Here is a 17,767-nt window from a genome sequence, read left to right as displayed (position 1 = left end):
GGCCAGGGTAGGACGCGCGCCCCCTCCCCCTCTGGTCTAAATTGGACTAGGGAAGGGGGGCGCCCCCTTTCCTTCTCCCTCTCCTCCTTCATTTCCCCCTCCTACTAGGAGTAGGAAAGGGGAGTCCTGCTCCTACTAGGAGGACGACTCCTCATCCTGACGCGCCCTGCAAGGGCCGGCCGGCCTCCCCCGTTGCTCCTTTATATACGGGGGCAGGGGCACCCCAGGACACACAAGTTGATTGTTCCAAGCCATGTGCGGTGCCCCCTCCACCATAATCCACCTTGATCATATCGTAGTGGTGCTTAGGCGAAGCCCTGCGTCCATAGCAACATCATCACCATCATCACATCGTCGTGCTGACGGAACTCTCCTGTGAAGCTCTGCTGGATCGGAGTTCGTGGGACGTCATCGAGCTAAACGTGTGCTAAACTCGGAGGTGTCGTACATTCGGTACTTTGATCGGTCGGATCGTGAAGACGTATGACTACATCAACCGTGTTCTCATAACGCTTCCTCTTACGGTCTACGAGGGAATGTAGATGAAACTCTACCCTCTCGTTGCTATGCATCACCATGATCTTGTGTGTGCGTAGGAAAATTTGAAATTACTACGTTTCCCAACAGTGGCATCCGAGCCAGGTCTATGCGTAGATGTTATATGCACGAGTAGAACACAAAGGAGTTGTGGGCGTGATTATATACATAATGCTTTCCGTTACTAGTTGATTCTTGCTTTGGCAGTATTGTTGGATGAAGCGGCCCAGACCGACATTACACGTATGCTTACGCGAGACTTGTTCTACCGCCGTGCCTCGCACACAGGTGGATAGTGGGTGTCTGTTTCACCAACTTTAGTTGAATCGGTTTTAATGAACAGGGTTCTTTCTGAAGATCAAAAAGCAATCACTATACTACGTTGTGGTTTTTGATGCGTAGGTAAGAACAGTTATTGCTCAGCCCGTAGCAGCCACGTAAAACGTGCAACAACAAAGTAGACGACATCTAACTTGTTTTTGCATGGCATGTTGTGATGTGATATAGTCAAGACGTGATGAGATATAAATTGTTGTATGAGATGATCATGTTTTGTTGAAGTTATCGACAACTGGCAGGAGCCTTATGGTTGTCTCATAATTGCATAAGATGCAAGCGCCATGTAATTGCTTTACTTTATCGCTATGCGATAGCAATAGTTGCAAAAGCAATAGTTAGTGAGACGACCATGTGATGACACATTGATAAAGATCAAGATGATGGAGATCATGGTGTCATGCCGGCGAATAAGGAGATCATGACGGTACTTTGGAGATGAAGATCAAAGGCACAAAATGATAATGGCTATATCATGTCACATATTTTGACTACATGTGATGTTTATCTTTTATGCTTCTTATTTTGCTTAGTATGACGGTAGCATTATAAGATGATCCCTCACTAAAAATTTCAAGGTATAAGTGTTCTCCCTGAGTATGCACCGTCGCGAAAGTTCTTCGTGCTGAGGCACCACATGATGATCAGGTATGATAAGCTCTACGTTCACATATAACGGGTGCAAGCCAGTTTTGCACAGGCAGAATACTCGGGTTAAACTTGACGAGCCTAGCATATGCAGATATGGCCTCGGAACACTGAGATCGAAAGGTCGAGCATGAATCATTAGTAGATATGATCAACATAGTGATGTTCACCATTGAAAACTACTCCATCTCACGTGATGATCGGACATGGTTTAGTTGATATGGATCACGTGATCACTTAGATGATTAAAGGGATGTCTATGTAAGTGGGAGTTCTTAAGTAATATGATTAATTGAACTTCAATTTATCATAAACTTAGTCCTGATAGTATTTGCATATCTATGTTGGAGATCAATTGCTCGCGTATAGCTTCCCTGTTTTGTTTATGATATGTTCCTAGAGAAAACTATGTTGAAAGATGATAGTAGCAATGATGCGGATTGGATCCGTGATCTGAGGATTATCCTCGTTGCTGCATAGAAGAATTATGTACTTGATGCACCGCTAGGTGACATAACTATTGTAGGAGCAAATGCAGATGTTATGAACATTTGACAAACTCGGTATGATGACTAATTAATAGTTTAGTGCACCATGCTTTACAGCTTAGAACCGGGACTTCAAAAAAAAATTGAATGCCACAGAGCATATAAGATGTTCTAAGAGTTGAAATTGGTATTTCATAGTCATGCCCGTGTCGAGAGGTAGGAGACCTCCGACGGTACTTTGCCTACAAGATGGAGGAGAATAGCTCAACCACTGAGCATGTGCTCAGATTGTCTTGGTACTACAATTGCTTCAATCAAGTGGGAGTTAATCTTCCAGATAAGATAGTAATTGACAAAGTTCTCTAGTCACTATCACCAAGTTACTAGAACTTGGTGATGAACTATAATGTGTAAGGGATGATGAAAGTAATTCACAAGCTCTTCGCGATGCTGAAATCGGCGAAGGTAGAAATCAAGAAATAGCATCAAGTGTTGATGGTTAACAATACCAAAAGTTTCAAGTAAAAGGGCAAGGGAAAGAAAGGGAACTTCAAAAAGAGTGGCAAGCAAGTTGCCACTCCCATGAAGAAGCCCAAAGCTAGACCCAAGCCTGAAACTAAGTGCTTCTACTGCAAAGGAAATGGTCACTGGAAGCGGAACTACCCCAAATACTTGGCGGATAAGAAGGATGGAAAAGTGAACAAAGGTATATTTGATATACAGATTATTGATGTGTACTTTACTAGTGTTCATAGTAACCCCTAGGTATTTGATACCGATTCAGTTGCTAATATTAGTAACTCGAAACAGGAGTTACAAAATGAACAAAGACTAGTTGAGGGCAAAGTGACGATGTGTGTTGGAATAGATTCCAAGGTTGATAAGATCACAATCGCATACTCCCTCTACCTTCGGGATTAGTGTTGAACCTAAATAAATGTTATTTGGTGTTTGCGTTGAGCATAATATGATTGGATCATGTTTATTGCAATACGGTTATTCATTTAAGTTAAAGAATAATTGTTGTTCTGTTTACATGAATAAAACCTTCTATGTTCATACACTTAAAATAAATGGTTTATTGAATCTCGATCGTAGCGATACACATATTCATAATATTGAGGCCAAAAGATGCAAAGTTAATAATGATAGTGCAACTTATTTGTGGCACTGTCTTATAGGTCATATTGGTGTAAAGCGCATGAAGAAACTCCATGCTGATGGGCTTTTGGAATCACTTGATTATGAATCACTTGATGCTTGTGAACCATGCATCATGGGCAAGATGACTAAGACTCCGTTCTCCGCAACAATAGAGCGAGCAACTGACTTATTGGAAATAATACATACTGATGTATGCGGTCCGATGAGTGTTGAGGCTCGTGGCGGGTATCGCTATTTTCTGACCTTCACAGATGATTTGAGCAGATATGGGTGTATATCTACTTGATGAAACATAAGTTTGAAACATTTGAAAAGTTCAAAGAATTTTAGAGTGAAGTGGAAAATCATCGTAACAAGAAAATAAAGTCTCTACAATCATATCGCGGAGATGAATATTTGAGTTATGAGTTTGGTCTTCAACTAAAACAATGTGGAATAGTTTCACAAATTAATGCCACCTGGAACACCATAGCATAATGGTGTGTCTGAACGTCATAACCGTACTTTATTGGATATAGTGCAATCTATGATGTCTCTTACCGATTTACCACTATCGTTTTGGGGTTATGCATTAGAGACAACTGCATTCACGTTAAATAGGGCACCATCTAAATTCGTTGAGATGACACCGTATGAACTATGGTTTGGCAAGAAACCAAAGTTGTCGTTTCTTAAAGTTTGGGGTTGCGATGCTTATGTGAAAAAGTTTCAAACTGATAAGCTCGAACCCAAATCGGAGTAGTGTGTCTTCATAGGACACCCAAAAGAAACTGTTGGGTACACCTTCTATCACAGATCCGAAGGCAAGATATTTTGTTGCTAAGAATGGATACTTTCTAGAGAAGGAGTTTCTCTCGAAAGAAGTGAGTGGGAGGAAAGTAGAACTTGATGAGGTAATTGTACCTTCTCCCGAATTGGAAAGTAGTTCATCACAGAAATCAGTTCCAGTGATTCCTACACCAATTAGTAAGGAAGCTAATGATGATGATCATGAAACTTCAGATCAAGTTACTACCGAACCTCGTAGGTCAAATAGAGTACGGTCCACACAAGAGTGGTACGGTAATCCTATTTTGGAAGTCATGTTACAAGACCATGACGAACCTACAAACTATGAGGAAGCGATGTTGAGCCCAGATTCCGCAAAATGGCTTGAGGCCATGAAATCTGAGATGGGATCCATGTATGAGAACAAAGTATGGACTTTGATGGAGTTGCCCATTGATCGGCAAGCCATTGAGAATAAATTGATCTTCAAGAGGAAGACGGACGCTGATAGTAGTGTTACTATCTACAAAGCTCTAATTGTCGCAAAAAGTTTTCGACAAGTTCAAGGTGTTGACTACGATGAGATTTTCTCACTCGTAACGATGCTTAAGTCTGTCCGAATCATGTTAGCAATTGCCACATTTTATGAAATCTGGCAAATGAATGTCAAAACTGCATTCCTTAATGGATTTCTTAAAGAAGAGTTGTATATGATACAACAAGAAAGTTTTGTCAATCCTAAAGGTGCTAACAAAGTGTGCAAGCTCCAGCGATTCATCTATGGAGTGGTGCAACCATCTCGGAGTTGGAATATATGCTTTGATAGTGTGATCAAAGCATATGGTTTTATACAGACTTTTGGAGAAGTCTGTATTTACAAGAAAGCGAGTGGGAGCGCTACAGCCTTTCTGATAAGTATATGTGAATAACATATTGTTGATCGGAAATGATGTTGAATTTTCTGGAAAGCGTAAAGGAGTTTTTGAAAGGAGTTTTTTCAAAGAAAGACCTCGGTGAAGCTGCTTACACATTGAGCATCAAGATCTATAGAGATAGATCAAGACGCTTGATAAGGTTTTTCAATGAGTACATACCTTGATAAGATTTTAAAGTAGTTCAAAATGGAACAGTCAAAGAAGGAGTCCTTGCCTGTGTTGCAACGTGTGAAGTTGAGTAAGACTCAAAACCTGACCACGACAGAAAACAGAAAGAGAATGAAAAATCGTTCCCTATGCATCAGTCATAGGTTCTATAAAGTATGCTATGCTGTGTACCATACCTATTGTATACCTTAGCGTAATTTTGGCAAGGGAGTACAATTGTGATCTAGGAGTAGACCACTGGACAGCGGTCAAAATTATCCTTAGAGGACTAAGGAAATATTTCTCGGTAATGGAGGTGATAAAGAGTTCTTCGTAAAGAGTTACGTCGATGCAAGCTTTTTACACCGATCTAGATGACTCTAAGTCTCGATCTAGATACATATTGAAAGTGGGAGCAATTAGCTAGAGTAGCTCCGTGCAGAGTATTGTAGACATAGAAATTTGCGAAATACATACGGATCTAAATGTTGCAGACCCATAGACTAAACTTCTCTCACAAGCAAAACATGATCACTCTTTGGGTGTTAATCACATAGCGATGTGAACTAGATTATTGACTCTAGTAAACCCTTTGGGTATTAGTCACATGAAGATGTGAACTAATCACATAAAGATGTGAACTATTGGTGTGAAATCACATGACGATGTGAACTAGATTATTGACTCTATGCAAGTGGGAGACTAAAGGAAATATGCCCTAGAGGCAATAATGAATTTGTTATTTATATTTCCTTACATCATGATAAATGTTTATTATTCATGCTAGAATTGTATTAACAGAAAACATAATACATGTGTGAATACATAGACAAACAGAGTGTCACTAGTATGCCTCCATTTGACTAGCTCGTTGATCAGAGATGGTTATGTTTCCTAACCATAGACATGAGCTGTCATTGATAAACGGGATCACGTCATTAGGAGAATGATGTGATTGACTTGACCCATTCCGTTAGCTTAGCACTTGATCGTTTTAGTTTACTACTATTGCTTTCTTCATGACTTATACATGTTCCTATGACTATGAGATTATGCAACTCCCTATTATTGGAGGAACACTTTGTGTGCTACCAAACGTCACAACGTAACTGGGTGATTATAAAGGTGCTCTACAGGTGACTCCGATGGTACTTGTTGAGTTGGCATAGATCGAGATTAGGATTTGTCACTCCGATTGTCGGAGAGCTATCTCTGGGCCCTCTCGGTAATGCACATCACTCTAAGCCTTGCAAGCAATGCAACTAATGAGTTAGTTGCGGGATGATGCCTTACGGAACGAGTAAAGAGACTTGCCGGTAACAAGATTGAGCTAGGTATTGAGATATCGACGATCGAATCTCGAGCAAGTAACATACCGATGACAAAGGGAACAACGTATGTTGTTATGCGGTTTGATCGATAAAGATCTTTGTAGAATATGTAGGAGCCAATATGAGAATCCAGGTTCCGCTATTGGTTATTGAATGGAGACGTGTCTCGGTCATGTCTACATAGTTCTCGAACCCGTAGGGTCCGCACGCTTAACGTTCGGTGATGATCGGTATTATGAGTTTATGTGATTTGATGTACCGAAGGTAGTTCGGAGTCCCGGATATGATCACGGACATGACAAGGATTCTTGAAATGGTCAAGACATAAAGTTTGATATATTGAACGACTATATTCGGATACCGGAAGTGTTCCGGGTGATTTCGGAAAAAACCGGAGTGCCGGAGGGTTACCGGAACCCCCCGGGAGAAGTTATGGGCCACGTGGGCCTTAGTGGAGAGTGAGAGGAGCGGCCATGGCCGGCCGCGCGCCCCCTCCCCCTCTGGTCCGAATTGTACTAGGGAAGGGGGGCAGCGCCCCCCTTTCCTCCTTCTCCCTCTCCTCCTTCCTTTCCCCCTCCTAGTAGGAGTAGGAAAGGGGAGTCTTACTCCTACTAGGAGGAGGACTCCTCCTCCTGGCGTGCCCTGCATGGGCCAGCCGGCCTCCCCCCTTGCTCCTTTATATACGGGGGTAGGGGCACCCTACGACGCACAAGTTGATTGTTCCAAGCCGTGTGCGGTGCCCCCTCCACCATAATCCACCTCGATCATATCATAGTGGTGCTAAGGCAAAGCCCTGCGTTGGTAGCAACATCATCACCATCATCACGCCGTCGTGCTGACGGAACTCTCCTGTGAAGCTCTGCTGGATTGGAGTTTGTGGGACGTCATCGAGCTGAACGTGTGCTGAACTCGGAGGTGTCGTACGTTCGGTACTTGGATCGATCGGATCGTGAAGACGTACGACTATATCAACCGTGTTCTCATAACGCTTCCGGTTACGGTCTACGAGGGTACGTAGATGAAACTCTCCCCTCTCGTTGCTATGCATCACCATGATCTTGCGTGTGCGTAGGAAAATTTGAAATTACTACGTTCCCCAGCAAGAAGGCACTAAGTAAACCACACCTACGTGTGCAAAACTAAGAGTTATTTTGAGCTCAAATTGCATATAAATCAAATAAACTACCACATATAATTCCTCCCAAATTACTAAAACCCATAAATTAATGACTATATAAAGCATTACAAAAACTAATCTAGCAATGAGAGATGAAAGGACAAAGTTGCTTATCTTTGTGATCACTTGAATGAATGGGGGCCTTCAAATCTTGACAAAATTTAGGCAAAATGTGAGATGAGCTCGAGGTAGAGGGGGAAGAACAGAGAGGAGAGGGGAAAGGGGAAAAATAGAGAGAGCTCGATCGCGGGTGGACGAAGGGTTGATATAGGATGACGTTTAGCACCGGTTTGTGCCACGAACCGGTACTAAAGGTGCTAAAGGGGCCCCAGAATGACAACATCCTGCCACCACTCTCTTTAGTATCGGTTCGTGATACGAACCGATGCTAAAGATTCGCCACGAACCGGTACTAATGTGAGCGGCCCAGCTAGCCGTTGAAACCGGCACTATTGGTCACGTTAGTGCCGGCTCAATTACAAACCGGGACTAATGAGCTGAACATATGACCCTTTTTCTACTAGTGGATGATCCTCTAGAGCATATTTGGATCCACGCTGAAAATCACTAAATTATGATTTTTATGTTTTAATTATGCACGATAAACAAATTATATGTTTGGATTATGTATTTTTTATGTACAAATAATTTGTATTTGTGTGCGGTGCTCGTTGTTTGTGCATGATGATCAACATGCATGTGTTCGCATGGATTTTAGGTTTCAAAAATAGGGATTGTGGCTCCAAATGAGGACATTTGATAGCCAGAGTCGCGGCGTCCGCAGTCGCGTCCGTGGACGTATAAGGGCCCGGATTTGTTCCAGTTCAGCTGTATGTGCTCTAGCTAGTCTTGATTAGTTGAAGAAATTGGATGGGCAAAACTACCCTTTTAAATGAATACACACAACGGCGTGTCCACCAGACACCAGTTGCATAAGTCGCTGAACGAAGCCGGGATGAAACCTTTACGCAACAGTACTACACGAAGGAAGTCTCGGCTAACAGTCTAACACAGCCGTAGGTATTTTCAAAATCAAGTTTAAGCACAATAGTTTCCTGCCCAGAAACATGAAGACCGTGCACAATTTCATGGAGAGACATACTCGCATCAAGTATATATTACGCCCCTTGATAAATTTGTCTGAGTAAGGGTTTTGTAGCAAATCGAGGCTAGCCAGGTTGCAAAAGCTTTGTCGACGAACTCGAACAACACCTTAATGAAGGCTATCCGCCTAAACAGATGGATATTATTAGCCCCTTTACATTTGGTGACGAGGGAAAGGATGGCATAATTTAACATTCTTTTGTCCACCATACCCAAACAAAAACCATAACGAATCAGGTAAACTAGACCTTCAAGAGTTCCACAGAACTTCTTAAAAAGTAGTCGAAAAATCATCCGAACCCGGTGCAGTATTGATTTTGGAAGACGAAACCACAAGGTAAATTCCTTCACAAGAGAAAGGGATCATAAGTGACTAGTTGTCTTCCGGTGAGACCCGGGATCCCAGACCCAAACCACAGGAGCAAGAGGCACCCTGGGATAAGGGCCCCACTAAGAAGACCATGATAGGAGTCATAAACATGATGCTGGATAGCATTGAAAGAAAAGAGGTCCCCCTCCATCGAGGAGAGATGCGCAATGAAACACTTATGACGGCGAAAATAATATGAGTTAGAGCAAGTACAATAAGGTGACAGAAGCAGGCTATAAGGATTAAAATATTATATCTTTGCTTAGTTAGAGATGAGAAAAGAGGAGAGAGAAAAAAAGCGAGCTCTTAGTTTGTAGTCAGCTGCAACACAAGCCGCAAGACAGTTTGTGAGGTTCTAAGATGGGCCAATAATCATGAAATACAGAGCACACAATTAAAATATGCTATTGTACATGCTGGCTATTAACTAGGTTGGCTGTAGATGACATAAACTCTTTATAGCCGATTTTCTGTACTATTATTAACCATGCTATTAGTGTCGCCCTTCGGAGTCTAGGTTAGGCGGCCTCGCAGCCGCGAATAGATTTCTTCCTAGGAGTGAATATCCATCAACTCCATCTCAAGGTCATACTGCTGAGATCATCCATCCTTACCTGGAATCAGCAATTTGGTCAAGGGCACGGATCTCGGAGGTAATGTTATTTTTAGCGTGGTTAGAGTCACAATGTCTATTCACACCCCATCCCTTCAGAAACGTGATCTCACACGTACGTGGAATTGAATCAACGGCTGCTGATGACTGTCGTACAAAAGTTGTTGTACGTGTAGCAGGTCTCCTTCAGAAACTGCCACAATCTTTGGGAAAAAAATTCCAATTATCAAGAGGCCCGGAGGATCTAGTCCTAGAAGCCATCAAGGAGCTCCACTTAGAAATCACCATCTCCGGGAATGATTCAACCTCAAGCCATGCAAATTCGAAATGAAATCTGGATGGTGGTCCAAGCAACCGTTCCCCAGAGTCAACCACTAACAGGGCATGGTCAGAAACAACGTGCACATTAGGGCATCTCCAGCCGCGCCCCAGGAAGGCCTCCTCAGGCGTTTTTCTTGCGCCGGCGTCGAAAAATCGGCCCAGTCGCGCCCCCAGAAGCCCGATTTTCGCCAGCCTGGGCCGAAAACAGCGCCGGCGGACCCAGGCCGAACCCGGCGCGCTGGGGGGCGCCCGGGGGCGCCGGGCGAACTTTTTTGGCGCGAAAAAGCCGCGGGCCCGCCGCGTCAGCGACACGGCTCTCTTCTCATCCCTTCGTCGTCCTCATCGTCTCGTTTCCCGCGGCGAATCAATGCCAAAGCTGCCGCGCTGCCGCGCCGGTCAGCCTGCGCCATTGATGCCTCACGGGCGGCGCAGTGAAGGCCGGACGACGCGCGTCCCTCGCCCTCCCTCGCCCGCCACGCGTACACACGGCGGCCACGCGTACGGGCGGCGTCTCGGCCTATATAAGACGCGCACCAGCTTGCTCGGCGATCACACTCTCTCGCCGTCGTCCCTCCCTCTCCTCTCTCTCGCCGTCGTTGTCCCTCCCTCTCCTCTCTCTCGCCGTCTCCACCTATGGCCGAGCGCTTCCCTGCTGACGGCGCGGCGGCGAACGGCTTCGGCCGCCGCCATCTCCACGAAGACGAGGCTCGCCTCCTTTACGAGGCCGGGTACCCGGTCCCGCCGGACATGCGGGTGCCCGGCGCATGGAGGATCAGCGCCGGCGGCGTGCCGGTGCCACCACCACCCACCGGGGCGGCGCGGCGTGCGGAGATCACACGCATCCGCGCGTCCCTGCCACGGGCGGCGAGGGAGGGGCCACGGTACGTCCCCGACAACCCGCTCTGGAAGCCGTACTTCCGCCGCCGTCACGCCGAGCAGCTCGAGGCCACCAACGGCGTCGTGCCCTCCGGCAGGCTCAACTCCAATGGCCGGCGCCGGTGGTGGGGCGTGCCCGGGCGCACATTGGAGGCCGTCCTCGAGTACATCGAGGGCGGCAACACGCCGCGCCTCGAGTACCCCGATCCCCCTTCCTTCTCACGCCGCCGAGGAAGCTCCTGGACCCCGAGGCGCATGGAGACCGGGGGGTCCTCCTCGTCGTCCGGCGGCTTGCCCTGCCTCCGCCCCGCCAAGCCGGAGCCCCAGGACACGCCGGTCAGTGCCCGCACGCGCAGCTCTGGCGTCCGCATCGGCGCCAACGCCTCCCCACCCACCGGCCGCTTCGTCCTCGTCAAGCCCAAGCCGGAGCGCGGCCTCCCCGCGGAGTACGAGGAGATAGCCCAGCGCGGCATCTCCGACGAGGACGCCCTGCGGTGGGCGCGGGACGACTACCTCCGCAACGAGATGGTCCGGCAGCGCCGGGCCCTGGAGGAGATCGCCGCCCGCAAGCGTGGGCGTGAGGAAGAGCACGGCGTCGTGGTCCTCGACAGCGACGACGACGACGACGCCCCCGGACCGTCCAACCCGCCGCGCCAACCGGGGAAGGGATGCAGCAGGGACGGCGGAGGCACAGGCGGGGCCGGCGACGACGACGACGACAACGACGACGGCGGCGACTACACGTGGTTCTACCGCCTCCTTGGCATGTAGGCGGGGAGGCGGGCGGCGAGGGAAACGGCGGGGGTAGCCCGCGGAAGTTTTTTTTTTCTTCTTTTGTAAAATATGTTTAAGTTTGAACGAACTCGCTGATGTTTGCGTCAAATTTCAGTCGTCTTTGCTTTGCTACGTATTTGAATTTTAAAAAAAACGTGGGCACCGCGACTGGGGGCATCACGCCCCCAGTGCGCGGTTTAGCACCGGCTCGCCCCCAGGGGGCGACTTTTTGCCCCTTCTGAGGGGCCAACGGCTGGAGATGCCCTTAGTGAACAGCGGGCAACTAGGGAACACGATTTCCAACTGTACTACAACTCGTACACGTAATATTCGACATATTTTGACATCGTGTAATTCTGTACAACTACCCGTGAGATCAATACGGTTCGTGTGTTGCATCTATTCCTCTTCTCACGCCTGGAACTCAGAAGTCAAAAATTATTTTGAAGAGAAGAAGATTTTTTTTAATGAGGTTAAACCTCTGGCCTCTGCATCATTGTTGCACACAATCATTTTTATTTATTATTAAGCAGAGTACATGATAAAGGTAACCATGCTCAAACCATTAAAAGATGTAAAATTAACACTCATGACTAAGTCGACTTCTTCCACATCAGAGCCCTTCAGAAGGAATAAACGTCTTTTGCGGCATTGTCTCCATGTCAGGCCGGAGATGGCCAAGACAAGAATTTTCATCCTAGTTGCCGAGACTAGCCAATGAAGCCCAGCTAAACGGCTAATAGACAACGCCTTCAAAAAGGTAACGGCGCAAGTTTGTTCGATGCTTCCTGGATGAAATTCAGGGGACAGGAGGCATGTAGAGGAGGAGGACTGGAGGAGCGAGGGGAGGGGCAGCGATCCAGCTGGTGGCCTCTAGGGGTGGGCATAAAAACCGACAAACCGAACACCGTATCGATACCGAAACCGAAAAAAATTGAATTTTCGGTTTTTATCGCAGATACTGCTAAAATCGGTTTTTAGTTTCAATAACCAAATTCAAATCTTTCAATTCGGTATTAGGCTCGCTAACCGAAAGAAATCGAAATCAATAGTTGAGGAGTAGTCGTTGCAAAGATCACTCCAACTCCCCTGGTTGCGACAAGTGGCGCACATGGGAGTTTTTTTCTTTTTTCGTAGATCTGTTTATTCAAAACGTTTTATCTCTCAAACCGTGCATCCAAATCTCAAACCGCTTTCACCGTTGGATTCCTCGCATCAAGACCTTCAAAACTAGATCTCACGTTGATAGGTTCTCGTGAACTTTTTTTCACGAAAAAACCAGACAAAAAAACCGAACCGGGAGCATGGGTTTTTTCCCTTTCCGAAAGAGGCACGCCCGTGCCTCTGACGAAATCAAAATCGTGCCTCTCGTGGAAGCAAAACCGTGAATCTCGCGAAAGGAAAAAACGTGTTTTTTTTGTTTTCGAGGAGGCATGGCCGTGACTCTCGCGAAAGCACAAGCGTGCTTCTCGCGGAAGCAAAACCGTGACTCTCGCGAAAAGAAAAAAAAGAAAAAAATGTGTTTTTTTCATTTCCGAGAGGCACGGCCATGACTCTCGCGAAAGCACAACCGTGTCTCTCGCGGAAGCAAAACCATGATTCTCGCGAAAGAACGAAAATCAAAAAATACGTTTTTTTCGTTTTCGAGAGGCATGGCCGTGACTCTCGCTAAAGCACAACCGTGCCTCTCGCGAAGCAAAACCGCGACTCTCGCGAAAGGAAAAAAAGAGAAGAAAACGTGTTTTTTCGTTTCTGAGAGGCACGGCCGTGACTCTCACGAAAGCACACCCGTGCCTCTCGCGGAAGCAAAACCGTGACTCTCACGAAAGGGGAAACAGAAAACACGTTTTTTTCGTTTCTGAAAGGCACGGCCGTGACTCTCGCGAAAGCAAAACCGTGCCTCTCGCGGAAGCAAAACCGTGACTCTCGCGAAAGAAAAAACACGTTTTTTCACGTATCATTTTTTTATCGAAAAGCTAAGACAGGTGAAAAACCAAAACGTCGAAAAAATCTGGAAAAAACCATTCAAAAAGCCGAAAACGCGTGCGGAAAAATAAAAAAAACAAAATCTGGAGGGAGCGCCCAGAGCACGACACGTGGCAAATGGCTGAGAGATGCCAAGTGGTGTTGATCGTCGAGGCTCCCGAAGGAGGGCTCGTTAACTAGTTGCTCTAGAAAGAAATACCGAATTCGCCAATTGTTGGGACGGCCCGTCACTCTGTATCTTATATTCCATGAAAAATAACAGCGCTAGCTAGGACTCGACCAGCGACCGAAGTCGTGGAGGTTTGTATGTATAACCTGGCAAATTTAACAGTTTTGACCTCTGGACGAAATCAATTCACAGAATGAACTGCCCGTGAAACTATTTCACTCCCCTGACCTTTTTGTGTAGTGCCCGCCACGCAGGCGCCACACCCTACGGTGCAACGCCCGGCTCGGGGGCATTGCACGCCAGTCCACCGTGGCAGCCCCTGGGCCCGCACCCAGCAGTGCAGCGCCTCCGAGCTAGGCGCCACACATGTAATGTGCAGCGCCTAGCCGTCGGGCGCTGCACTATGACTTAGATAGGGCTGGGGCCCCTCCCCCCACCCCACACACCTCAACCCGAGCTTTGCCCCCTCTCCCACTCTCTCCCCCTCTCAAATCCTCTCCCAAATCTTGCAAATTTGAAGAATCTGTCCGTGGATTTCGAAGTCAAACCCTCCCTCAAGGTAATCTTCTCCGATCCCCTTGTTTTGATCCAAGTAATGTTATCTAATTGCTCATTTGTTGCTAGTTTGGGGAAACCCTAGTTTTGTTTGGATCTAGAAATTTGCATGGAGATGTGAGATCTTTGTTTGCCAATTTCCTATGATTAGGCTTTGTTATTATGTTAGGGTTATTTTTATGGGTGTTCTTATTTTGGTGCTAGGGTTATGGTTAGGGTTAGGGTTATTGTTAGGGTTATGGTTAGGGTTAGGGTTATTGTTAGGGTTATGGTTAGGGTTAGGGTTGTTGTTTGATATATATTTTAGGGTTTGTATTCCATGTTAATCCTTAAATTAGTACTCATGGAAGCAATGTTACGTTGTGTTGTTTGAATGCTTATAGGGATGGGAAGAACATGTGTGTTTGTTCATCATGGGGACAAAGACGCCTTCTTGAAAGGCAATATCGAACCGGACCCGGATGAGCTTGATATGGTGTTTGATAGTAGTCCTAGCTATGCAGAGCTCTTGCAACAAGTGAGGAAAGATTTGAATTGGATGGACCCTAGTGATATCGTTGAGTTGGAGGGAAGGCATAATGTAGGTTTTGGAATGCACATCCGTTGGAAGACAATGCGTGTCAACTCGGAGCAACGTTGGGTTGCATACAAGGAAACGGTGGCCGATTCACTTGACAAGGCTCTTGAGTTATTTGCAACGAAGAAGGTTGATTCAACTTTGCATTTGGACTTGAACCGGAAACCCTCCCCTTTGGTTGCTAGTAGCCCCCCACCCTTGAAGCGAGATGAAATTGTTGAACCTCTTTTGACCCAAGAAGTGAGGCCAACATTGAGCCCGTTTGCAAACAACCAAGATGAAGCTTTGCAAGAGGACAATGATGAGTATGCGGACGATGACAATGAAGTTGATCTCCATGACAACAATGTGGGTGATCTCGACAAATATCATTTGCAAGAGACAATGGACCATTCCATCCCTTTTTCCCGTGCATATGCATCGGATTCGGATGACGAAGGTCTCGATGAACAAGTTGATGAGGAGGGGTTCACGGTGAAGGAGGCCGAAGCTTTCGAGAAGGTATTCGGTCGGGATCAGAAGACACCATTGTTCAAGGATGTTAGTCTCGCGGATGAAGCCGTTGTGGATGGTGGCAAATCTATATCTCTTGGGGTTAGGCCAAGCTCTCACCGTGATTTGGGATACGACAAGAACCGGATTGCTAAAGGGTCTAAGTTCGAAACCTTCTTGGAATTGAAGATGTGGCTCGACAACTACTCAGTTACGCATTATCATCCACACAAGGTGGTGCACTCGGATGTTAATGTGCGCTACACGGTTGCATGTGCATGTGAAGATGATATATGTCCGTGGATTGTGCGTGCAAGAACATGGAAAGGAGGTCCCACTTGGAACGTAGTGAGTTGTGTGCCAACTCACATGTGCCGAGGAAAAGGGTGGATGGCAAGATTGTGTCCCAAGACCACAAACAACTCACGTCCGAGTTTATCGCTTACAGGCTCTCGAACTCAATATCCACACTTCCAACAATGAGCGTCCAACATGTCATTGACCTTGTGAAAGCCATCTTTTATTACAAGGTGAAGTACGGCAAGGCATGGAAGGTGAAGCAAGCCGCATTTAAGATGTTGTATGGTACTTGGGAGGAAGCATACAACCGAATCCCTAGGTTGTTGTTAGCCATGGCCGCCACAAACCCGGGCATGGTTCATGTGGTCGAGCCTCATGGGCACCAAACAACGGTTCATGAAGGAAGGAAAGTCCGAGTATTTGGCCGTGCATTTTGGGCGTTCGAGCAATGCGTGAGGGCTTTCGAACACTGTAGGCCGGTCATCGTCATTGATGGCACGTTCTTGACCGGACAATACAAGGGCACCTTGTTGGTTGCGATAGCAAGTGATGCCAATAACTGGGTGTTGCCATTGGCATTTGCTTTGGTTGAGGTGGAGAAGAATGACAACTGGGAGTGGTTTTGCGTCTTTTGAGGAGGAAGGTGTTACCCGCTCAAAGGGAAATTTGTGTCATATCGGATCGGCATCCAGGAATTCTTAACGCGGTGGAGATTGACATTCCCGAGCATGCTCCGTTGCACCATCGATGGTGCATGAGGCACTTTTGTTCGAACTTCTATAGGGCATGTGGCCTTAAGGAGTTGGCCGATGATCTTCGAGCTTGTTGTCTCGCTTTCTCCGAGAAGCGGTTCGCCACTTTGTTGAACAAATTGCTCACACACAAAAAACTTGATCCCGGGGGTCAAGACTTTATCAATAGGCACATTCAACACCGGAACAAGTGGGAACGTGCTTTTGATGAAGATGTCCGGAGATACGGTCAAATGACAAGCAATATGGCCGAATGCTTCAATAGGGTGCTCAAAGGTGCACGTGGATTACCCGTGACGGCAATAGTGTTGGGGAACGTAGTAATTTCTAAAATAATCCTACGCACACGCAAGATCATGGTGATGCACAACAACGAGAGGGGAGAGTGTTGTCTGCGTACCCTCGTAGACCGGAAGCGGAAGCGTTATAACAACGCGGTTGATGTAGTCGTATGTCTTCACGTCCCGACCGATCAAGCACCGAAACTATGGAACCTCCGAGTTTTTGCACACGTTTAGCTCGATGACGATCCCCGGACTCCGATTCAGCAAAGTGTCGGTACATCAAAATATATAAACTCATAATGAAATTGTCATCATAACGTTAAGCGTGCGGACCCTACGGGTTCGAGAACAATGTAGACATGACCAAGATACGTCTCCGTTCAATAACCAATAGCGGAACCTAGATGCTCATATTGGCTCCTACATATTCTACGAAGATCTTTATCGGTCAGACCGTATAACAACATATGTTGTTCCCTTTGTCATCGGTATGTTACTTGCCCGAGATTCAATCGTCGGTATCTCAATACCTAGTTCAATCTCGTTACCGGCTAGTCTCTTTACTCGTTCCGTAATACATCATCTTGCAACTAACTTATTAGTTGCATTGCTTGCAAGGCTTAAGCGATGTGTATTACCGAGAGGGCCCAGAGATACCTCTCCGACAATCGGAGCGACAAATCCTAATCTCGAAATACGCCAACCCAACATGTACCTTTGGAGACACCTGTAGAGCACCTTTATAATCACCCAGTTACATTGTGGCGTTTGGTAGCACACAAAGTGTTCCTCCGGTAAACGGGAGTTGCATAATCTCATAGTCATAGGAACATGTATAAGTCATGAAGAAAGCAATAGCAACATACTAAATGATCGGGTGCTAAGCTAATGGAATGGGTCAATCACATCATTCTTCTAATGATGTGATCCCGTTAATCAAATGACAACTCATGTCTATGGTTAGGAAACATAACCATCTTCGATTAACGAGCTAGTGACACTTTGTTTGTCTATGTATTCACACAAGTATTACGTTTCCGGTTAATACAATTCTAGCATGAAT

This window comes from Triticum dicoccoides, chromosome 5A (assembly GCF_002162155.2).
Source record: "Triticum dicoccoides isolate Atlit2015 ecotype Zavitan chromosome 5A, WEW_v2.0, whole genome shotgun sequence".
NCBI lineage: Eukaryota > Viridiplantae > Streptophyta > Magnoliopsida > Poales > Poaceae > Triticum > Triticum dicoccoides.
This window is presented reverse-complemented; position numbering follows the sequence as displayed.